Source organism: Adiantum capillus-veneris, chromosome 12, assembly GCF_014529385.1.
Source record: "Adiantum capillus-veneris isolate H3 chromosome 12, ASM1452938v2, whole genome shotgun sequence".
NCBI lineage: Eukaryota > Viridiplantae > Streptophyta > Polypodiopsida > Polypodiales > Pteridaceae > Adiantum > Adiantum capillus-veneris.
This window is the reverse complement of record NC_140942.1, coordinates 71,097,651-71,121,902: the sequence shown is the minus strand read 5'-3', so window position 1 is coordinate 71,121,902 and position 24,252 is coordinate 71,097,651. Positions and strand designations below refer to the sequence as shown.

At 45.8% G+C, this 24,252-nt stretch overlaps 1 protein-coding gene across 2 annotated transcripts in view; it reads left to right on the top strand.

The window, feature by feature from the left end:
* Positions 1-20,063, top strand: part of LOC147445916 (pentatricopeptide repeat-containing protein At3g03580-like) — a 64,547-nt gene extending 44,484 nt beyond the window's left edge. Inside the window, exon 3 of one of the 2 annotated variants that reach the window (XM_086525244.1) lies at positions 19,518-20,063. The gene's annotated coding sequence lies outside the window, so the exon portion shown is untranslated. Of the gene's footprint in view, positions 1-15,665; positions 18,289-19,517 lie in introns of those variants that run through there. The other variant, XM_086525245.1, reaches the window with a different exon arrangement.
* The last annotated feature ends 4,189 nt before the right edge of the window (positions 20,064-24,252 follow it).

Below are 24,252 nucleotides of genomic sequence, written 5' to 3'. Positions count from 1 at the left end.
AGAAAAAATTGGGAGTCAAGCCATCCTCACCTGGATAGCTAGCACGGGGGAGTGCACTAAGAGCCGTGTGCAACTCCTCAAGCTGAAGTGGCAGCTCAAGTCTCTGACGCATCTCTCAGTCACAAGGCAAGGCATCTGTGCCCACACCTGCTCCCTGCATGCATCCTAACGCTCTGACTGAGGCTCTGCAGACAGTAACTCACGGTAAAAGTTAGTAGCAAGTGCACGCATGTCCTCTGGCTCAGAAGCAACTGACTCGTCGGGCCTCCTCAATTGATTGACCTTGGCATGCGAATGCCGAGGTCCCACTGCCTTAGAAGAAAGACTGGGATGCGAATGCCGAGGTCCCACTGCCTTAGAAGAAAGCACCAGTCACTCTGTCACCCACCTGTGCCCACTGAGATGCATGTCGATGGAAAGCAAACTCATGGCGCCGCTCCTCTGTGCTAACAAGCTCCTCGTGAGCTTGCTATAACTGCTCCTCCAATCAAGGACTGTCTGGATGCTGCTCCTGCATCCTCTGCAAGGAAGCAACGCCCCGTCTGAGACGTTGCTCCTCCTCTCTCGCTGTAGCAAGGCGAGAGAAAGAAACAACTAAGCGGAGCTAGTTCTGAGGCCACTATGTCAGCAGGAGAATCCTGCATGTCCGAGCTCTCTGTCTAGAGAGCCTCTACTCGCTCTATGAGTGCAGAGTCCAGCAAGACCCTGTTAGGGATGCGAAGCATCGTGCTCCTCCTCTGTCTGTCTGCCACTGTGAGGATCACTGGTGCATGGTCCGAGAAGGAAGTCCCTGCCAAAATGCCAACTATCCCACCCAAGTCACAGAAATGGTCACTAGTGTAGAAGCGATCTATCCGTGATAGATTCACTCCTCCCACTCTACGGTCCGAACGAGAGAAGGCCAGGCTGTCTTGGGGCCTCACAAAGCTAGTGCTGCCACACATTCGAAACCCTTAGAGTCATACAAAACCTCTCGCAAGCTGCCAGCTCAACTCCATGCATAGTAGCATGGCTACCACCAATCCTGTCAGAAGGGTCCTCCAACATGTTGAAGTCACCCCCTATGCACCACTGCTCTGTCTGCGGCAGATACTCAACAATCTGTGAGCAAAACTCTGCTCGTGCACTCGTCACATTGGATGCATATATGTTCAGGAAGCCCACAAGTCAACCCTGAATGTGCATAGTGATCCATTGAGCCCTGCGTGGCACAATAATCCCTCTGCCCACAATGGCCTGCTGCAAAGAATCCGCAATAGTCATACATACCCCACCCTGGATGCCTCCAGGTCCAAAAGCAGCTGACCAAAAAGTATCATATTGTCCACGCAAGAGTTGACCACAACGTTTAATGTGGCTCTCACACAGATGATGCTCCTGTAGCATAAGGAGATCAATCTCGCCTCCCACAAGGCAACGCTGAAGCTCCTGACGCAGTCGGCCCCTCTGACGCTGAAACTGGGGCCCACCTAGACCCTGCACGTTCCATGAGACGATCCTCATGGGGAGCGAGAGAGAACAGATGCTGCCGCAGCAGCTAAACGTGCTATCTTCGAGGCTGGCTTGGATGGGGAGTAATCCGCATCTGAGCGTCCTCTACATAGGCGTGCCTGGCCCAAGCCCAAGTAGACCGAGCCGTACGTAAAGCAACCTCCTCTGTCCAGGAGTCCTCTTGAATGTGTACATAGCATGGCGAGCACTGCGTATCAGCAAAGAAGTGAACCACAATGTGTCTACATCCGACTGCATCTGGAGGGGTCACCGTAAAATTGGCCAATGGTAGTCTGAAGCATGTTTGTAACTCCTAGGTCTCCCATGTGGTCAGAGAACTCTAGGGCCTGTGTATGCAGCCCATCCAACACTGAGTCGAGAGTCGACTCAGTCTGGTCCTTGCCGCAAAGGGGAAAAGAGAAGCCAACCGCTGAGTCGAAGGCCTCTATCCCCCTAGCTGCAAGGAACAGACCATGAACCCTGAAGCAGGCTGCCTCATGGTCTGCTGAGGAGTCGCCGAGAAAGCGTGTAAAGTCGTAGTCAAAGAAGTCCCACCGACGCTGAATGTCAAAGCTCGTCAGACCACGAGGGACTGCTGCAAAGGGAGACGTCTGTACCTGTAAAGGGGGTCGCAAGAAAGGCTTGTCTCTCTCTCGCAAAGCGACTCGTGGCAAAGGCGCTGCCAAGAGATCTCCTAGGAGCCGGGGATGGCCCTGCCCCCTGGGGCGACTGTGGAACTGGAGCGCGAGGGGGAGCAGGGGGAGGTGGGGGAGAAGAGGGGCGAGGGGGTATGGCAAAGGTAGAGGGGCGAGGAGGAGAGGCGGCGGGAGCAGAAGGCGGTGGGGGGGGGGGTGCTGATGAGGAGGGGGGGAACTCGGGGGGGCTGTCGAGGGTGAAGTTGAGGTGGGGGTTGGAGCAGGGACCTCGTCCTGCTCAAGAGGACCGAATTGGTTCCCCGTGGGAACCCACTGCTGCTGGGCAGGTGCCTGAGGACCACCCTGAGTGCCAGGTTGTCGTTGTGGCCCCTGCCGTCGTCGACCCCGAACTTGCTGCCATCCCTCCTCCGTTGGAGCGCCAGGCTCGGAGGGTGGCTCTGCCTGTGTGCTCCGTCTCTGCCTGTGGCTGCTGGCCAGCCCTTGCAGGCTGGGGCTGAGTCTGTGGTGTAGGTCGGGGCCTCCTCCGTGGATAGGCCTTTGTAAGATGGCCCATTTGTTGACAAATGAAGCATTGGTTCGAGACGCCCGAGTACTCCACGCTTTGTCTAAACCAACCCCCACTCACCCGAGGAAGGAGGATGACCTTCGGGAGAGTGTGAGTGTCCCTAACCAGAACGCGAACTCAGGGAATGCCGGCAGCCTTGGCAGCTACTGAGGCTGCTGTGCGAGGTGTCTCCAGGACAGTCTCAATCGCTGAGCCTATCCTGGACAAAAGTGGTAGGTACTCTCTCCGCAAACCAGGAAAGCAAACAGAGATGGGAATGTCTACCTCCTCTACCAAAACATCTCAAGCATGGTCAAAACCATGTCTCCACTGTCAAAAGCGGGCTCGAGCTGCTCGGATGGCCAAGGGGCTCATGGCGATGACCTTGGACACCATCTTGGAGGTCTCAAACTCGATTTGATAGTAGCCTTGTCCGAGGATCTGAACGTCCAAGATCTTGCCCACCTTTGCGAGAAGGCGGGCCTGGAGAAGGTCACGCAGCTCTCCTCTGCTAGGTCTGGTGCCGAGAATCTTGCAGATGACAGAAGTCGCCTGCAAGTGCTCTACCTCTGCGGCTAGGCTCGCTTTCTCTGTCGGTGAAAGAGCAAGTCGAATGGTGGGCTCAGCGGGGTCGGGTGTAAGACTAGGGGAGACTAGTGCCTGGAATCCACCTCCCAACCTCCCACTATGTAGGCCAAGCTCCTAGCCCTTTGCCCTAGTTGGATTCCCTTTCCACATTGCCTAGTCCATGTCTGTGTCCGTCGGTACACAAACTCTCCCCTTATGGAGTAGGTACCCATTGTCGATGGTAAAATGTTTCCATCACTGTAGTTCATCACTCGACAGAGGAGAACTATGTGTGGAGGTTAACGCTACACTACCATCATTGGAGTGAGAAGGATCCCTCATTTGTACATGGCTCCACACTTTGGAATATGCGTCATCATGCTCATATTTGCCCTTTAGAGAATCCAAAAATTCACTACGAAGTTTCGTGAACAAGAGAGAATTGATCTCCGGAATACGACTAAGAGCGTCAGCCACCACATTGTAGCGTCCTTTACGATACCAGAGCTTGGCGTCATATTCCTGAAGAGTCTCAGCCCACCTGGCTTTCCGACCCTTCAAACCGGTTTGTTGTGTAAACCATTTGATGCTTTCATGGTCAAACACAATCTCAAACTGAGCACCATACAAATAATGTCTCCATGTTTTCAAGGCACACACTATTGCATAGAATTCGCGTTCATAAGCAGAGTAATTCTGCAGTGCTGCATCAAGCTTCTTGCTTTCAAATGCAATTGGCCGCCCGTCTTGTAATAGGACTGCTCTAATAGCACGGTCACTGGCATCCGTTTCCAAAACGAATCGTTTCAAAGGATTACAATAGCGAGTATTGGAGCTGTAGCTAATGCATCCTTGAGCAGATCAAAACTATGTTGTTGAGCGGGTCTCCACTGAAAAGCTTTGCCTTTGCCTTTCAATTGGTCCGTCATGGGAACAACAATATTAGCATAGTTTTTAACGAATCTTTGATAAAAACCTGCAAATCCTAAAAAAATCTGTAACTCTTCCAGATTTTTAGGAGAAGGCCACTGCCGAATTGTATCCACTTTGGATTGATCCGTATGTAGGCCAGTAGCTAAAATAACATGCCCAAGATAGTGAATTTCTTCCTTCAGAAAATCACACTTAGATTCCTTGGCATATAATTGATTTGTTCGTAACAATTCGAACACCTGCCTCAGATGTTGTAAGTGTTCTTCTTCAGAAGCACTGTATACTAGAATGTCATCGAGAAAAACGATGACAAATTTGCCCAAGTACGGCTTCAAGACACTATCCATAAGTGTCATGAATGTTGCGGGCGCACTGGTTAACCCAAAAGGCATAACCAAAAACTCGTAATGTCCAAACCTTGTTCGGAATGGAGTTTCGGGTATATCAGCTAGTCGAATACGTACTTGGTGATAACCTGACCGCAAGTCTATTTTCGTAAAAATACGAGCATGAGTGAGTTTGTCGAACAACTCATCCACGCGTGGCAATGGGTACTTGTTCTTAACAATAACCGCATTTAAGCCACGGTAGTCTACGCACATGTGCATGCTGCCATCTTTTTTCTTCACTAATAGGATAGGAGAAGCCCATGGTGAAGAACTGGGTTGGATAAACCCTCTGCTAAGATAGTCAGCAAGCTGATATTTCACCTCAGCAGCTTCAGAGTAACTCATGCGGTAGGGTGGTTTACTGATAGGTTTACTGCCTGCAACCACATCGATGCTATGTTGCACCGACCGTGTCGGCGGTAATCCTGGGTGGTAAATCATTAGGAAAAACATCGTGAAATTCCTTTAATAAATTTTTTAAATCACTAGCAACCTTTGCTTGTTGGGAAGTAGCCATTGGTGGAAGAGATGAGAGAGAAGCATGCGGCGTTGAGGAATGTTCAACAGATTCAAGTTAGAGAGAAAATGAGACAATGAAGCTCAGCTGTACATATCAGTGGTGAAGAAGGTACATCCTTCTCTCCTAACAACAACACATGTGCGCCATGGGATTCAAACATCAAGCTGTTGTGCTCATAGCTGCGCTTTAGTGATGGTCCTAGGCTATGCAACCATTCCCTACCAAGGACCACGTATGCCCTCTCCATGTTCATAACCTGAAAATCCAAGGATGTGGAGTAGCCTTGTACTTCCAACGGTACAGCTGGGACTAGAGTATCCCAGACTTCGGCATCATATCCGTTTATCATTGCTACCTTGTAGCGGTGGGTACTCGGAGTTTGAGGCAATTTGAGTTTTTTCACCAATCCATAATTGATGAAATTGTGAGTAGCACCGTCATCTACCAAGATGCGCACCTTCTGTGTAACAAACTGCTGACGTGTCGAAACCCTAATTCTGCTGAAATCCTAACCTTAAAATCAGAAACCCTAATTCTGTCCGAAACCCTTACCCTAACCCTAAAATCAAAAACCCTAATTCTGCCCGAAAGCCTAATGTTGTTGAAACCCTAACCCTAAAATCAAAAACCCTAATTCTGTCCGAAACCCTAATTTTGTTGAAACCCTAATCCTAAAATAAAAATCCCTAATTCTGTCCAAAACCCTAACCCTAAAATCAAAAACCCTAACCCTAACCTTAACCCTAACCGTGATTTGCTGACGTGGCAGGCTGACATGTGGCCTCTGTACGGACACCAGCGCGATTGACGAAAAGCTGACAGCTTTTGGCATTGCTTTTTTGACCAGGAGCGTTTGAGTTTTGAAGGCTTTTCACTGTAATTTCTTTTTAGGCCAAGGGCCTTTAAATATGAGGTTAGGGCTCATTCTTTGGCATGCTTCCTGGAGAAGCTGCAGAGTCTGGAGTATCGGCTTGTACTGTGTTGATGCAATATAAAGAAATACCGAAAGGGGCGCCAAGGTTCGGGGCCAATACTCTCTGGGGTGGAATTCCGCCACTCCGTGTCGCGTGTCGTCTCTCTCTCTCTCTTTCAGTTCAGTTCTTATTGAAGTGCTAAAAAGTTGTTCAGTCTGTTCTTTTCTATTGGCACGTGGTGTCTGTCTTGTGACATTGTGCCCTTGCAGAGATTCGTGCATACGTACTAATTCATGGTGGTCCGAAGGTCTGTTGCCACATGGAAGCTGTGAGACAGCATTCACGCACCACCTCGGTGTGTGTTACTTCCACTGTAGAGAATCGTGAGGAAGACTCAAGAGGCAACAGTTGCACTGTGTGCACTGCTTTCTTCTTGCCATGAGCAGCAGATTTCTCCTTGGGACAATTCTTTTTGCCATGACCGCTTCCTAAGCATTGAAAACATAATTTCTCTTTCTTAGCTTTATCAAAGTCCTCAGGAAAGAGAGGACCTCTGGACCCCTTGGGTTTTTTAGCTGCTTCAAAATTAGCTACTATAAATTTCCGTTTATTGTGCCCATACTATGTGCGTGTATTACCATGTATATTAGCAAGCACGTGATTATGATGTGATTTCTTTTCATATGATGATCAGTTGTACTGAGGTTTAGTTGTGTATCCAATCGTCTAAACACAACCCTTCAAAAATGACTGTTAAACTTGGGATCACGATCACTGACAATGTTACTTGGCAAACCATACAACTTGTATAGGTTGTCCACAAATAACTTGGCTAATTCTGGAGTCTTAATTGTTGATTTGGTTGGAATAAACTTACATAGTTTAGTCAACCGGTCTACGACCACCCATACCGAGTCATGACCTCATACAGTGGTTGGTAAACCCACAATAAAATCCATAGAGATACTTTTCCATTTACCATTGGGAATCTCCAAAGGATGTAAGATTCCTCCTGCTTTCAGGCGCTCTGCTTTGTTAACTTGACATTTTCGGCAATGCAAGACATAATCTTGAACAAAGCCATGTAAACCTGGCCAATAAAATTGTCGACGTACGAGAGCATAAGTCTTTCTAATACCCGGGTGCCTTGCACTTGGACTATCATGACATTCATAAAGAATTTGGCGCCGCCGAATGTCTGTGTCCGTCGGTACACAAACTCTCCCCTTATGGAGTAGGTACCCATTGTCGATGGTAAAATGTTTCCATCACTGTAGTTCATCACTCGACAGAGGAGAACTATGTGTGGAGGTTAACGCTACACTACCATCATTGGAGTGAGAAGGATCCCTCATTTGTACATGGCTCCACACTTTGGAATATGCGTCATCATGCTCATATTTGCCCTTTAGAGAATCCAAAAATTCACTACGAAGTTCCGTGAACAAGAGAGAATTGATCTCCGGAATACGACTAAGAGCGTCAGCCACCACATTGTAGCGTCCTTTACGATACCGGAGCTTGGCGTCATATTCCTGAAGAGTCTCAGCCCACCTGGCTTTCCGACCCTTCAAACCGGTTTGTTGTGTAAACCATTTGATGCTTTCATGGTCAAACACAATCTCAAACTGAGCACCATACAAATAATGTCTCCATGTTTTCAAGGCAGACACTATTGCATAGAATTCGCGTTCATAAGCAGAGTAATTCTGCAGTGCTGCATCAAGCTTCTTGCTTTCAAATGCAATTGGCCGTCCGTCTTGTAATAGGACTGCTCCAATAGCACGGTCACTGGCATCCGTTTCCAAAACGAATCGTTTCAAAGGATTACAATAGCGAGTATTGGAGTTGTAGCTAATGCATCCTTGAGCATATCAAAACTATGTTGTTGAGCGGGTCTCCACTGAAAAGCTTTGCCTTTGCCTTTCAATTGGTCCGTCATGGGAACAACAATATTAGCATAGTTTTTAACGAATCTTTGATAAAAACCTGCAAATCCTAAAAAAATCTGTAACTCTTCCAGATTTTTAGGAGAAGGCCACTGCCGAATTGTATCCACTTTGGATTGATCCGTATGTAGGCCAGTAGCTAAAATAACATGCCCAAGATAGTGAATTTCTTCCTTCAGAAAATCACACTTAGATTCCTTGGCATATAATTGATTTGTTCGTAACAATTCGAACACCTGCCTCAGATGTTGCAAGTGTTCTTCTTCAGAAGCACTGTATACTAGAATGTCATCGAGAAAAACGATGACAAATTTGCCCAAGTACGGCTTCAAGACACTATCCATAAGTGTCATGAATGTTGCGGGCGCACTGGTTAACCCAAAAGGCATAACCAAAAACTCGTAATGTCCAAACCTTGTTCGGAATGGAGTTTCGGGTATATCAGCTAGTCGAATACCTACTTGGTAATAACTTGACCGCAAGTCTATTTTCGTAAAAATACGAGCATGAGTGAGTTTGTCGAACAACTCATCCACGCGTGGCAATGGGTACTTGTTCTTAACAATAACCGCATTTAAGCCACGGTAGTCTACGCACATGTGCATGCTGCCATCTTTTTTCTTCACTAATAGGATAGGAGAAGCCCATGGTGAAGAACTGGGTTGGATAAACCCTCTGCTAAGATAGTTAGCAAGCTGATACTTCACCTCAGCAGCTTCAGAGTAACTCATGCGGTAGGGTGGTTTACTGACAGGTTTACTGCCTGCAACCACATCGATGCTATGTTGCACCGACCGTGTCGGCGGTAATCCTGGGTGGTAAATCATTAGGAAAAACATCGTGAAATTCCTTTAATAAAATTTTTAAATCACTAGCAACCTTTGCTTGTTGGGAAGTAGCCATTGGTGGAAGAGATGAGAGAGAAGCATGCGGCGTTGAGGAATGTTCAACAGATTCAAGTTAGAGAGAAAATGAGACAATGAAGCTCAGCTGTACATATCAGTGGTGAAGAAGGTACATCCTTCTCTCCTAACAACAACACATGTGCGCCATGGGATTCAAACATCAAGCTGTTGTGCTCATAGCTGCGCTTTAGTGATGGTCCTAGGCTATGCAACCATTCCCTACCAAGGACCACGTATGCCCTCTCCATGTTCATAACCTGAAAAATCCAAGGATGTGGAGTAGCCTTTTACTTCCAACGGTACAGCTCGGACTAGAGTATCCCAGACTTCGGCATCATATCCGTTTATCATTGCTACCTTGTAGCGGTGGGTACTCGGAGTTTGAGGCAATTTGAGTTTTTTCACCAATCCATAATTGATGAAATTGTGAGTAGCACCGTCATCCACCAAGATGCGCACCTTCTGTGCAACAAACTGCTGACGTGGCGAAACCCTAATTCTGCTGGAATCCTAACCTTAAAATCAGAAACCCTAATTCTGTCCGAAACCCTTACCCTAACCGTAAAATCAAAAACTCTAATTCTGCCCGAAAGCCTAATGTTGTTAAAACCCTAACCCTAAAATCAAAAACCCTAATTCTGTCCGAAACCCTAATTTTGTTGAAACCCTAATCCTAAAATAAAAAACCCTAATTCTGCCCAAAACCCTAACCCTAAAATCAAAAACCCTAACCCTAACCCTGATTTGCTGACGTGGCAGGCTGACATGTGGCCTCTGTACGGACACCAGCGCGATTGACGAAAAGCTTACAGCTTTTGGCATTGCTTTTTTGACCAGGAGCTTTTGAGTTTTGAAGGCTTTTCACTGTAATTTCTTTTTAGGCCAAGGGCCTTTAAATATGAGGTTAGGGCTCATTCTTTGGCATGCTTCCTGGAGAAGCTGCAGAGTGTGGAGTATCGGCTTGTACTGTGTTGATGCAATATAAAGAAATACCGAAAGGGGCGCCAAGGTTCGGGGCCAATACTCTTTGGGGTGGAATTCCGCCACTCCGTGTTGCGTGTCGTCTCTCTCTCTCTCTCTCTTTTAGTTCAGTTGTTATTGAAGTGCTAAAAAGTTGTTCAGTCTGTTCTTTTCTATTGGCACGTGGTGTCTGTCTTGTGACATTGTGCCCTTGCAGAGATTCGTGCATACGTACTAATTCATGGTGGTCCGAAGGTCTGTTGCCACATGGAAGCTGTGAGACAGCATTCACGCACCACCTCGGTGTGTGTTACTTCCACTGTAGAGAATCGTGAGGAAAACTCAAGAGGCAACAGTTGCACCGTGTGCACTGCTTTCTTCTTGCCATGAGCAGCAGATTTCTCCTTGGGACAATTCTTTTTGCCATGACCGCTTCCTAAGCATTGAAAACATAATTTCTCTTTCTTAGCTTTATCAAAGTCCTCAGGAAAGAGAGGACCTCTGGACCCCTTGGGTTTTTTAGCTGCTTCAAAATTGGCTACTATAAATTTCCGTTTATTGTGCCCATACTATGTGCGTGTATTACCATGTATATTAGCAAGCACGTGATTATGATGTGATTTCTTTTCATATGGATCATCATGAATACGTCCTTTCACTATGGCTTCCTCAAGTGTTTTAGAGTCTTGAGTCTTGACGTGCTTCTTAAGCTCTGGCGTCAGACCGCGGATAAACCCACGTACTTGCTGAAAGGTATCTAGTCCTTCGAACTTGAGGATAACATCCCGATAGTGAGATATATATTCAAGTAATGATGGGTATTGGCGCATGGAACACGTGTCCCAAGCCGTCCAATTCTGATCTGCCTCTTTTCTAGGCTAGAAGTTTTTGCGAAACATAATCTCAAAAGCTACCCAACTCTGTGGTATGATATTCTTTTCCTTGAGAGACATCCACCACTTGTAGGCCTTGCCCTCCAGAGTTAAGCTTGTGTGCAGTGCTCTGACTGCGTCCGGAGTACGCCGTAAGGTGTGAATTCCATCCCACTTTTTTTTTTTTGAGAAAAAGATTCTTCTATTAGTTAATGAAAGCTGCCCGTAGGGCTACAACCACCTTTGTAAGAGAGGGCTACAACAAACATGATGGGGAGACTCTCCCAATGAAAGAACAACATATATACAATGAGGCTAAATCAAGGGATGGGAGGAGGGAAGAGCCACACAGGTGGTCGGTAGTGCCATCTGAGCACACCTTGGACAATGGTATAGAAAGGCCCAGGGCGCCAGAGTCGAAGGAAAGCCTCGCGGCGCTCCCGCATGCGGTCGGAGCTGCCCTGTAGTCCCTCAAGCCGTCCTCTGAGAGTATGGATCAGCTTTAGCCAAAAGTCACGAACAGTCTCTGCCGGCGGCATAGAGCGGGCCTCACAAATGCGGAAACAGCGGGCCCGCCAGATGAACCACAGTGTCAGGCCACTGATGAGCTCCCAACACTCCTCTCTCTCACTGCACCACTCCTGTGGAGTAAACTCTGTAGTAGGTTGGAGTGTAGGACGCCCCCCTGGTATCACTATCATCCTGCTGGTGGAAGATAGCTCAAACTGAAGTACCGGGCCCGTGAGAGTGGACCAAGCCGCTGCCCCCCCAAGTGTACTATCTAGCCGTGGAGAGAGTAGGCATCAGCTGAAGAACTCGTAGCCACACCTGCTGGGCCGAGGGACAGTCCCAAAGACAATGACGATGACTCTCCACCAACTGGTCACAGGCTGCGCATGCGGCCGAGAGACCACTATGCACAAGCCAGCTCCCTACTGCTGTAGCTCTGTGTGCAACCAGCCACTGAAACAAAGTGACGCGCCTCGGCTGTTTGGAGTCCCACAGCCTTTGTCAAAAGGCTGCCAAGAACTCGACTGTGAGGCCCTCCTCCTGCCAATGACGTGCTACAACGGGGCGGGCCTCTCTCTGTGCTGCAAGTATATGACGTCCAAGCCTAAGAGTGTACTGAAAGAAAGGGACTCCTGGGTGGTCTGCAGAAGAGAAGGGGTCCCTCCATAACCACTCACCAAGATCCCACTGTACTCGTGCCAGTGGACAACACTCCCAAGCCCATAGCCTCCAGTGTCCAGTCTCAAGAGCTGCTGGGTCAGGGTCTATGAAGCAAGTCCTCCCACAGATGCCCACAACTCGGATCCTCTGAAAACAGCACTCTGCTACCTGCGGGGCCTCTACTGCAACTCGTTGTAATCGTCCCCCACCCTGAAGCTCGAAAAACTGGGCTGGGACAGTCTTTGAGCAGGCCTTGACTGAAATGAGAACCTCCAGTCGTGTGAAGGCTCCCATCCACCGGGGTGCTACTGGCTCGAGAGGCGTGAGCCACTCAGCTGGAACTGACTCTGAGATGTCCTGACACATGCTCTGCACCCCTCTCATGCCCTGCAGCTGGAAACCCTGCACCTTCTCCGACAAACTTGTGAACTCTAGCCAGTCACCTAGAGAGCGCGTTGGACCTGTTGCCATGGGACCCCAGGAAACATGAGGCCGACTACCAACCAAGTGGCCTCTCTGAGTGCTAACCATGGGGTTCCAGACGAGGGACTGCCGTAGGCGCTCCTCCGTGCACATCGGCTGTCGCTGCTCCAGGCCACGCCGTAAGAGCTCCCAAGAACGAAGCAAACTCACAGCGAAGCGGTCCTCCAGTCTCCTGCTCAAACCAACTCGGCGCATCTCTGTAAAGATCCATCTGGTCGAAGGTTGCCAAGGGCCTCCTGACTGAGGCACCCTGGCACCAAGCCTCTGCAACAAGAACTCCTTCCAGGGCTCCTCACCTGGAAGAAGTCCTCTGACTATGAACTTCCCTAGAAGGGCCCTGCTTTGCCGTGCTGGATCAATGATCCCAAGCCCTCCCTGAGAACAAGGAAGCGTGATGACCGACCAAGCCACCTTGGCTCGGGCCATCTGAGTGTCACGTTCTGACCAAAGGAAGTTCCTGATCAGCCTCTCTACCTGGCTGATACAAGAACTCGAGAAGATCCAACTCGAGAAGATCCAACTCGAGAAGATCCAGCAAGAAGTGATGTACCACATAGTCGCCAACAGCACCTGGTTGGCAACTACTACCCTACCAGCCAGCGAAAGTCGTACTGAGCTCCAATGTAACAGCTTTCTCCATCCCACTTGCTGAGAAAGATATTCACTGCATCCTTATTGCAATCGCGGTCTTCTCCCTTAAAAGTCGGTGGTTTGGTGTTTTTCAACAACTCATCAACCTCTTTTGCAGTGAGAGTGTGCAAAGCATCGGTAGATGGATCCTGTCCATAATCAGAAGGGCCTTGTCCCTGTGTAACAACGTGCTCATGCATGTGTGTGGCAATAGGGCCCTTGGCCTGCTGCTGCGTAAGTTGTATCGCTAATGTAGATAATTTAGTGACATTTTCATTTAAAGATGTAAAATTTCCTTCCATGATTGATATGCATGTCTGAAGTGCACAAAATTCTTGAATATCAAGCAGTTCATAAGCGTCGTCACCCGCCGTAGCGTCCCGGGCACTCTTCGTGAGAGTATCCGGCCACGAGCCATCACGGGCAGGATTAGGCGTATGATGCTCGAAATCAAAAGTCATATTGATATCGGAATCCATGGCAACACCGTGGAGTGTAAGAAAGATAAAGAAGAATACCTTGATTCCAAAAAATAATCCCGTAGTCGTAGTTTGCACCGCAGCCGATAATTAGCCGTGCTAATTACGTTGGTCATCAAAGCTTTAAGCAACCCGTAAATCCGTGATGTTGGATACTTGTTTGAAAACTTACAAGTGTTGTTGACGAAGCTTGACATCTTGTCGAAGAAATTCTTGGCCCTTCGGCGAGGTTATGTTGACCTTGGTGTTCAAAGCCGAAAATATTGTCGTATAGTAATTAAGTGCAAAAGTCTGCAACTTAATCACTCCTGGATTGCTGAACGGTATGCCGAGAATCGAGGGCCGTGCCTCTCTTTGTATGATGCCGAAATCCATTCGGCTTGTATGCCGTAATCCATTCGGCTTGTATGGGTGTATGCTGAGGTGGGCATGCACTCTAAGTCAATAATCAATTTGCCCAAAGGTTTTGACCTTAGGGCATCGTGTGAACAAGAAAACCACAGCGCTATGGCGTCCTGCTCAGGCGTCGTTGAGAGCCAGAGAAGCTTGTTACGCCGCGGGGGTTGGTTGGTTGCGCCTGCCACAGAGACAGATTGTCTCCAGCACGGGCTCGCGCGTCTGTCAAGGCCGAAAACAGGGCGTTTCGCGCAAGTGCCACAATTGGCCTCCCTTCTCGCAAGCGGGTTTGCCCACCCGAACCCTCGTCGAGCTTTTCGTGTAGAGAAGCTTCACGGCTTCATGCCTCCATGCACATGCAAAAAACTCTCCATGCCTATTTTTGTCCTCCCAAAAAGTAGCTGGCTCTTGATACCAATGTAAGACTAGGGGAGACTAGTGCCTGGAATCCACCTCCCAACCTCTCACTATATAGGCCAAGCTCCTAGCCCTTTGCCCTAGCTGGATTTTCTCTCCACATTGCCTAGTCGGGCCTTGCCCTTGTCCTGACATCGGGCGAGGAGACTTCGGAGGAGTCCCTCTGTGGCGAAGCTTGAGCCTCCATCTGTGTCTCCTGCTGTGAAGAAAAAGAGAAGAGTCGTTGATGAGAGGAGGCCGGGGATGCGAGGATGCACGCGTTGCTGGCGGAATTGGGAGGTGGGACTGGCGGGCTGAGGGAAATGGCGGGGCGGCAGGCGGGTAGGGCAGCGGCGGAGGGCGGACGGGCAACGGGCAGGGTGACGGGCGGGGTTGGGTAGCGGGCAGCGGGCATGCAGCGGGTGGGGCGGGGGGGGCGCTGGAGGACTGCGCGCAGCAGGGCGCGCGAGGGCCGGGGGGGGGGGGCAGCGATGGTGAGAGGGTGGGCGCGGCAGCAACAACGAGCAACGATGAAGCCAATCCGTGTGCTCTTGCAGGAGTTGTACTTTGCTCGAAGATTAATATAAAAAGAAATATCGAAAGGGGCGCGAGTCTTTGGGGCCAATACCTCTAGGCACGGAATTCAGACAGTCAGTGTCGAATCATTTGTGAACTGTTTTGAAGTGAATCTCTGCTGTGTCGCGGTAGAATCTTGACTTGGAGTGTCCAAGTTTGTTACATTGTTCGCACGATTCGTACATTTGTAGACAGAAAGTATCAGAAAAGATGCAGGCGACCATGGATGAGATGACTGCACGGACAGATGCACTTTTGAGTTCAGTGGCAGAAATTTCATGTCGAGTGCCGTATCATAAGATTGGTAAGTATCTATTTCAACAAATAGAATAGGATCTTATCAAACCTTGGAAATTAGAGGTCGTGGTGGAAGCCACAAAGATACCCTTTGATGTAGAAATTATCCAGCATGTGGTAGATACTTTCAATCCAGACAAGGGGACGGCTGAAATTCATGGTAGAACAGTATAAGTGACAGTGGGAGATCTATCCCATGTGCTCCATCTACCCTTAGCCATTCGGTCCGCACCGTGCAACGCTGTTTAGGTCAGTAAGTTCTTGAAAGAGGATGCATCAGCTAAAAAGAAGTGCAAAATGGGAGATCAGGGAATTCCAGTGGCTGTATTAGAATGTAAGCCTGTGTGCAAAATTATGGCTGAAGCTATTAGTCTCAAGAACAACCCGACCTATGTCTCTGAGAAGTTATTCAGTATGATGCTGGCAAAAATTATGAATCCCAAGGGTGAGATCAATATCAGTCGATTTCTGTACAACAGCATTATGCAACACCAAAGTTAAGACACAAAACTTGTTCAAGGTATAGTATGCTTGGCAGTTCCTTTACTGGGCTACTTGCGTACCAGCACATGTCAATGCTGAGAAGGTATAGAAAAAGGTGGCCGGCAAAGGCACTGGGAAGAAGCGAACCAGTCAGTCAAAATCTTCAAAAGAGCTTGAGATGGAGCAGACCCAACAGACAAGGGGTCAGAGGTGGCAACGGTTGGATCCAAGAGACCAACGGCTAAGTCAGAGGCAAGCCCGTATGAGAAGAAGAGGAAAACAACAACCTTCTTGGAACAACTCCAGGCAAGAGTGCACACTACAGATAAGAAGCATTCTACGGATCCTTGAGCAGAGAATGTAATTAACCTGGTCAGTACTCCAAAGAACACAGTGCCCACAGATAAAACCAATGGCAACGCACTAAGGTGGAAGGTAATGAATTGAAGAAGGAAAAAGTAGAACGGAAAAAACAAATATTGCATTATCAAATTGACCAGAATCAAAGTGCCAAGAGAATTTCTACCCTCCAGCGGAAGACAGAGCATTTGAAGTCTGATAATGCAGTAATGGAAGAAGAGAAGGTCACTAAATAGACAGCAGAAAGGTTCAAAAGAATGCTGAACAGAAAAATGGTTGCTTTCAGTACACTTAGTGAGATGCACAATGTGATGAAAAAGGCTATACTGGAGAAGTGCATCTACCAGTCCCTGGTCGATATCACTGATACGGATACAGACCTGACTTTTAATTTAGGCGATCTCCAAAAATTCGTTGCATCTATCCAGTCTGACCTGCAAGCCAAGAAATACAACACCACTTTGGTTGATGAAGCACTTATGGAATATATAAGGAACCAAGATCTAGTCGATGAAGATTATGAAAAGGATGAAGAAGAGGACTCTTAGGATGATGATGCAGGTCCCAATGAGCAAGGGGGAGAGGACAAGGATGATGATGATGATGATGTTGACACCCCACCTTCTCCTCCACCACTAGGATCAACAGCAGGGGGGTCAGTGACCAGTGGTGGACAAGGCTCCGATGAAAAGAGAGATGGGGAAGCTGGCGGTCAAACACAAACAAAAGAACAGATTGGAGCTGACCAACCCTAGCAGCAGACCCAGTAGAGCACCCAACAACAATCAGGAAGGCAGTAATCTTGATCAGCAGTTCAAAGCTTGGATAAAGGTAAACAAATTATTCTAGATCTAGATTCGGATTTGGACACAGACCGGAACTTCTTCAGTGAACTGCTGCCACTAAATAAGAGCTTGAGGAAGCAAAAGACAACTCAGATTCAGGAGTTTTTTCATGATGAGATGATTTACTCTGATTTAGAGCGATTTCAAATGCTTTATGCTGGAGCCAGAAGGATGGTGGAGCAGTGAAAGCTGATCAAGTATCATGATCAAACCACTTGTGAGCTACCTCCACACCCCAGATGCATACATGTATTTGAAAGAGTTCGCGAATGGTTCTTGACAAATGACGATGTGGTGGTTAATCCGCACATAGAAGAACCTTCTACTGTGAATCTTCAGAGTCTAGGTATACAATTAGAAGTGCTACAAGGTGATAAACCCACACACAGATGTATGAAGGATATTAGGGTCCAAATCAAAGAGATGCTGGTAAAAATGCAGATGGGCAAGAAGTACTAAACTAGAAAATCAGGATGCTGCTAGAAAATAATGCCACCAGTAGCAAAGGGGTAAAAACTCGATTGACACTGTGAGAGCAGTAGGTGCATGTGAAAAGCTTGTTTCATCTTATCAGAATATACAGGAAGATGCTTCAGCAGGAAAATCAGATCATTATGAATTTCATCAAGTTTGCTCCTGATTCGCCAACCTTATTGAATGCCTTGCCGGTCAAAGAGGATGAATTTCCTTGTTTCTTTCCTGGCCTCTTGAAGCTAGAATAAAAGCCAATCAGCCTCTTCCTGAAGCAGTTTGTCATAAGCTAGCCAAGGCTAGACTGACCCGAGGAAGGTGAACTCTGTATGATGCTGACACCAAAACTTGAAATGCATTGGTACCATACGAAGTAGAAATGGTGACCGAATGAAAGGAACAACTGAAGCAAGAGGCCATTTACCGGCTTATTCAGAAGGACAATGCAAGCACTGGTGCTCAGGTTACTGGTCCATCAATTCAGCCTCCACCCAGGGTTATTCAGAAACCTACCAAGAAGAAGGCTCCATATAAAAAGAGCCGATGACATCTAGTGTGTGAGTCACCTCACGAGCATAGTGAGCTGAGAGGCTTACCTTAGCCTGCAAAAAGGGGGACACTTGCCAACATACCTGAAATTTTATCCATCTCAGAAATTTTGGAAATATTCCAAAAGAAATGTAGATGGTGGGAAAAGTCCCTAGGTTGGCATTCCGACTGGCGGTTGAACTGGTAATTACCGAGCCAGTTATTGTAGTAACTGTACAGTGGACAGTCAGTCAGAGACCCTGCTCGACACCTATAAATAGGGGTCATTACTTCATTTGGCGGAGAATGACTTGGGGGATTTTGGGAGCTACACTCTATTGCACTCTTGAGTCTAGTGTCTTGGAGCTTACTGTGCTCTTATATTCTCTTGTCGATAAGCTCAAAGCAATCCTTACACTGTACTTTGTTCTAGTTGTACTGATCTAATAAGAATACAACCCAGTTCTAGTTCGAGTTCTAGTTTATGTGTCATTTCCATTTCAGCTACTATTGCCAGTTCCATTTTAGTGTCAGTTTCTTTGCCTGATCTGTTGTTTGAAGTTTGACTGTCTGAACTGACGACCAACTCTTAGCCCAACCTGGAATAGTTGTCTGAAGAGACCACCTCATTCCAAGAAGACTCACATGAAATGTGTTGTGAATCATCCAATGGTTTGGCAATTGTAGTCTGAAGGATATTTTGTTGATCTTTTGCAAGATGTGGGAAGGTCTATAGTATTGCATATGCATACTTGGCTTTGTCTCCTTACCCTTCCTCTCTCTCAATCTGGGCTTCTCAAACTTGAGAAGCACCAAATCTTCTTTTTCTAATGGCAAGTACAAAGCCTCTTAAACCTTGGCATAAGATGGAGCAAGATCCTCTACATGATTTACAAAATAGGCAGAACGCTCTTGCCACCTACGGCTATCTCAAAAGGTGCCTTCCTAGTAGGCCGTGCTGTTGTAGGCAAACTCCACCAATGGCACAAGTATAGAACTACTGAATTGGTAATCTTTGACTGCCCATCAGTCTGTAGATGAATTGATGATGAAGACTGGAGTGTCATACCCAAATTCTCACACAATGCTCTCCAAAACAAGCTAGTCATCTGGGATCTGGCATCATGATGTCTAAAGTAAACAACCTAGCCATGTGGTTGGCTTTGTGCGCTTACTGTTTCTCTAGTCGACTGGGTCAACCATGGTGCCCATGCCGAAAGTGCGTGCTTGTTACTGGGGAAAAAGACGGGGAAGGGGCTGGGGCAGCTTGTGTATGTGATACGTAGTGAGCCACTCAAAAGCGTGTTCTTCCAGATTTCCTTTCTCCTCAAAATCATGCTGGCCGGTTTAATTGAGATGTTGAAAGTGATGGATAAGTTAATGAATCGATCCTGAGCATTTGTGAGGTAGAAGTCTGAAGGATATGTGGCCATTAAGCACATTGAATATTCAGTCCAAAGGCTGAAGTTGAGAAGCCTTCTCTTTAAAGCATATAGGAGAACAAGAGGTGATTAATGAGGGGGGGAAAATGAATCCCATGAAATGCCCATGTATGATCTACTGGAAAGACTAGGTTAAATTGGCCTAAAGCGACAACAATTTGATCAGTGGAATATGTGGCTTAAGGAGGATTAGTTCTCACCATTGCAAGGACATGGCTGCTTAAACGAACGTTAAAACAAGCTGTTTTTGTGGATTGGCAGGTCGTCGAATGCATTTGCTGTTGGTAGTAGCAGCGGATCTTTTGAGCACTAAGCAATATTTATCTCTAATTGGAGGTGATTGGACAGAAGGTAAAACTGGTATAGATAGGAACCATGTTTATTTAAAGGAAATCGAAATTGTCAAAGCAGCCAATTTGTCAGTACTATATACCCATTCTTCTAGGAAGAGAATGTGAAGCTCATTCAAGTGATATTACAATCGAGGAAAAATGCATGCACTTTGAAGAATGTCAATACGGAGTATGCGATGGATTGCTTTGAATATAAGGAGATGTTTGAACACAAGCACTTGTCATCTTGATTCACATGTAAAGACAATATACACTTGGAAAAGGACTACTAGCATGTAAAGAGTGCTATTTTGATCATTCTGAAGGTTCTCAATGAATCTTCACTGATCACTCTTTAATACCGCCTGAGTGTTTCAAGTGGAGCTTTACTTATTAGTTACAGGGGCTCATGTAATTTGATTATCTTCATTCTAGCCTGTGTGGGATGCCCTTTGAAATTTGATGCCCAAGAAAATGGCACGTCTCATATGATAGTAGTTAAAACATTAGCACTCTAGGAGGAGTATTAGCTGAGTTAAGAAACTCTTTTAAGTACTCCAAATGGAAGTCATACGACTAAATTGCTACAAGCACCATCTGAAAAACAAAACCACTATTCAAATGCTTGGATAATATTTCTAGATGGGATAAAAAATGCTTGGATAATAGTTTTAGATGGGATCAAAAATGTTTTGCGATTTTGTTTATATTGCGTTGCATTCTGCAAAATAGATTATTTGTACATTTTATGCCCTTCGTCTCTCTATGAAACTTGAAATATAGGTCCTTTATATGTGATGTTTGAATATGAAAACTCAGGCAGTAGGCAAATAAATTGCTGTTGTTATATCTACAATTACAATATGCCCTTCTCATTGTACTAATAGGAAGGCTTAATGAGTTGTTACATATATTTGGTAATGAATGTGCTTTTGTTACAATGGAGGCCAACTTGTTAAGTATTGAATCATGTAAGATATCTACATGATAACGCCTGTGTATGTGCTAAGTAAGAAGATACTAATGGCCATAAAAAATATTGTCTGGAGAAACAGGATGATTGTTTACAAGGACTTGCTTTGATACAACAAACTATTGTAAAAAAATCAAAATAGTATTGAAGGACTTTCTTTTGTCCATCAGTCATCCCTAAAAGTAAAAATAGAGCTGGCAAAGAAAGGGTCGACCTTTTACATACGGCGCTATCATAATTCTTTAGATGAGGCGAGGTTCTCTTAAAACATATTCAAAAAGCATGCTAGAAACAATTATGATAATTTCATTTTGAAAGGGTGACCACAAGAATCATGTCTTGAGCCCCAAACATTATATACTCGATATTAGAAACTTTGATGCATGCACAATTTGTAGATTTACATCCTTGGGCAAGTATAGGAGCACGTTTTGTGCCATTTGATGATAAAGTATTGTCCTTTATTGCGCAAACATCATTTCAGAGGGTTGGATGTGGTAAGCAAACAAGATTTTTTTATCACTGTTTTATTCAACTAAATTGCTTTGTGGATGTTTATTCCAAGGTATTCATGACCTTATGCACAAATGCATGTGATGGATGTATTCCACTCATTCCCTTGAACAACGTCATATATTGCGAATATTTTTTCATCTCAAGCAAAAGTTGAAGCATTGTTGGAAGATGATTGGGAGGAAATCATACGGGTAATATTAGCTTTGCTTAGGTCAAGGCCAAAAGGGATGTGATTGCATAATTAATGGTAGACACTCCCATTAACTTTGTCCCTTTATAGTAATCTTGAACACCATAAAAGATGGATCAACCTACTTGCAATCTTCATATTTAATTCTATTTCCTCAATTTTGCACAAGGTTGAAACCCAATAGAATCTTAAAATGCCCTATTATTGTAAGGCCCCCAACTTAGCGGCTAGAGCGACTTGATAGTTAGGCCTTCCTTTGTTCTTCGGCTCCATCGACAACATTTCACTTCAATCTAGAGAAAGGATATGAGCATAGAAGTGAGAGAGGTCTCTATTGTTCACGGTTGTGGATGTAAAGATCCTACCCAAAAGCAAGGTTTATAACATCATATCACAACTAAAGTAGAGCCTCAACATGCCTTGGTTCTCTAGATGACTCCTTTTCCATGTATAAGAGGCTCGGCTACCATCCATAAATTGCTAGATATGGTATGCGTTTAACCTTAACTAACAACTAGAGTTGTGAAAAGTGTTTAACTAAAAGTGTCTACCCGTCTGTAGATAGTTCCAATTGGATACTACTCTCCCACTTTCTATACCACACTCACCCATTCTTCTTGTTTTCTATTTACTACCATATCGTTTTACATATATAATCAGGGTTCCTTTATTAGTTTTTATCACAATTTCATTCATACATCTCTTCAAGCATCAACCAAACAATTCTTTCTTTAATAGGGTCTAACGAAAACAATTCTATCTTTTAATAAAATGGATTATCCATTGTTATAAGTTTGTTGCTACCCACATGCTTTTTTGTAGCAAACCAACAAAACCTTTGCAGAGATTTTCTTATTTGCTAACAACGAAGCTAGAAATTTTTTTCCCTTTTGCTAATTGTTAAGGACACTCTCTTACCACAATATTTTCTCACTGATCGCAAAATCCTCTCGCTCTCCGTGAGTTTTATCTAACAAGATACCCTATTAGTAAGGTTCTTGGCTATTTGCAACTTTGGTCACTTTCACCGCAGCTTGTGGGTTTGTTGGAGCTGCAGGTGTGATGTTGGACTGTGTATTTCTCTTGGGTGGGGCTATCTCTTACTCAATACACAAACAAGGCGAAAGGATGGTAAGCCTAGAATCATTTTACTACCAATCCTTAGTGTGAGAAGAGGCGATCAACACATGCATTACCAATTAGGAATATGCCATAGCCAGAAGCTTCTCTTCTGCATTGCTAGAGCTTAGGCCCTTCTTGCTTCTCCTCGTCCTCCTCCGCTTATCACCATGCATGAGATTTTGCACGTCCAAGGAGGCAAACATGGCAACTAGAGTGGGGCTAAGTTCTAGGAGGTTGTATGCATAGAGCACGTCATCGACCCCACTGGTAACTACAATGGCTCCGACATTCAACCTGAGCGCATCAATGTCTACTACAACAAAGCTAGCTGTCCATGAGGCATACATGGTGCCATGACCACACATCCATGACCCATGTAACTCCATTATTCTAGAACCCCCAGATTCTCTCTCCCTATGTACATGATCATTGAATGAAGGTCAACAAGCTTACACCTCACCCACTACATCAACCGATGCTTCAACCTAGTGCTATATAAGGAACACATTCCTCATTGTACGAAACCTCTCTCTTGCATTATGGTAATCAAGCTCTCTATGTGCATCAAGTTTTTGTGTCTTTGTTAATTAGCACTACGATTAGCTAACATGAATGCCACTAACCTCTATCCACCCTAACAAATAATCTCTACACCGAGGGGAAGATCAAACTTGGTTTCTTGATATTGCACTTTGAGACGAAAGCAAAAGCAAATATATGTAAAATTTTGAGATCTCTCCTTAGCATTTGTGGATTGGCTTTGATAAAGAGCAGCGAGTCATCATCAAACAATTTTGGAAGCAATTTATTTTCCCCTAGGAGGGAGAGACCTTGAATTTCTCACTTTGTTGCACTGTCCTCGAGCGAGATTGCCAAAGTGTGTGAGCCAATTGCAAACAACAATGGAGCAAGGCGGAAGCCCTACTTAATCAATCTTCTTACTTCAAACATTTCCACAATCTTGTTATTGAAGAGAATCTCAGAGTAGCTTCATTCCCCAAGTGTGTGAACTATTGCGCACATTCTTGGTAAAGCCCAAGTCCTTCATAACCTCAACAATGTATTTCCATAAGATTCTGTCATAAGCCTTATCAAGGTCGAGTTGAAGGAGGATGCATTCTTGCTCAATGAATTCGGCATACTTGATGCTGACCATTGCCGCAAGTGTTACCATATACATGTGGTAGTGATGTGTGTGAGCACACTTAGGATTGTCGGGGCATTCTTTCTCTCACTAGGAGGTTTTTCCACCCGTGCATTGTATATACGCCCATCATTCTAGGCCTAACTTATCTTTCCATACGCTATGTGCGTTTCCCTGCAACCCTATTTCCAACAATTGGCATTAGAGTAGGCTGTATCCTCCCGAGCTTACTCTTCAACATTGCCAACGTACGCCTGCTCAGTCTCGTAGATTTTTGTGAGCTTTGGTGAGCGTCAGTAGGTCAAAAAATACTTTGGGCTCATTTTGGCCTCTGTTTCCACTACAGGCAGTATTGCGCATGCAATTTTGTCATTTTGTGCAAAATTTTTGTCAGTTTGTTTTTTGCATAACAGGTCCCTTACACTCTTCTAAGGGTTGTGCTATATAGCATGTGTCGTCCCTACTTTGTTTTACCTCTTTCTGGAAAGTTTTCAAAGCATGTGTAGGCATTCGCCATGGCTGACAACAACACATATGTGTTCAAGATGTTTGTGCTGATGATAAATTGGATGGGGAAAATTACTCAATGTGGGCTTACATGATGCAACATGTTCTTGTGTCAAAGGGCGTTGGAATTTTGTGGGGCATTGATGTACATCCTGGTTCTGAGGATGCAGACGATGTTGAGGACATTGGAGGTTTTGGTGGTAGGGTTGCTG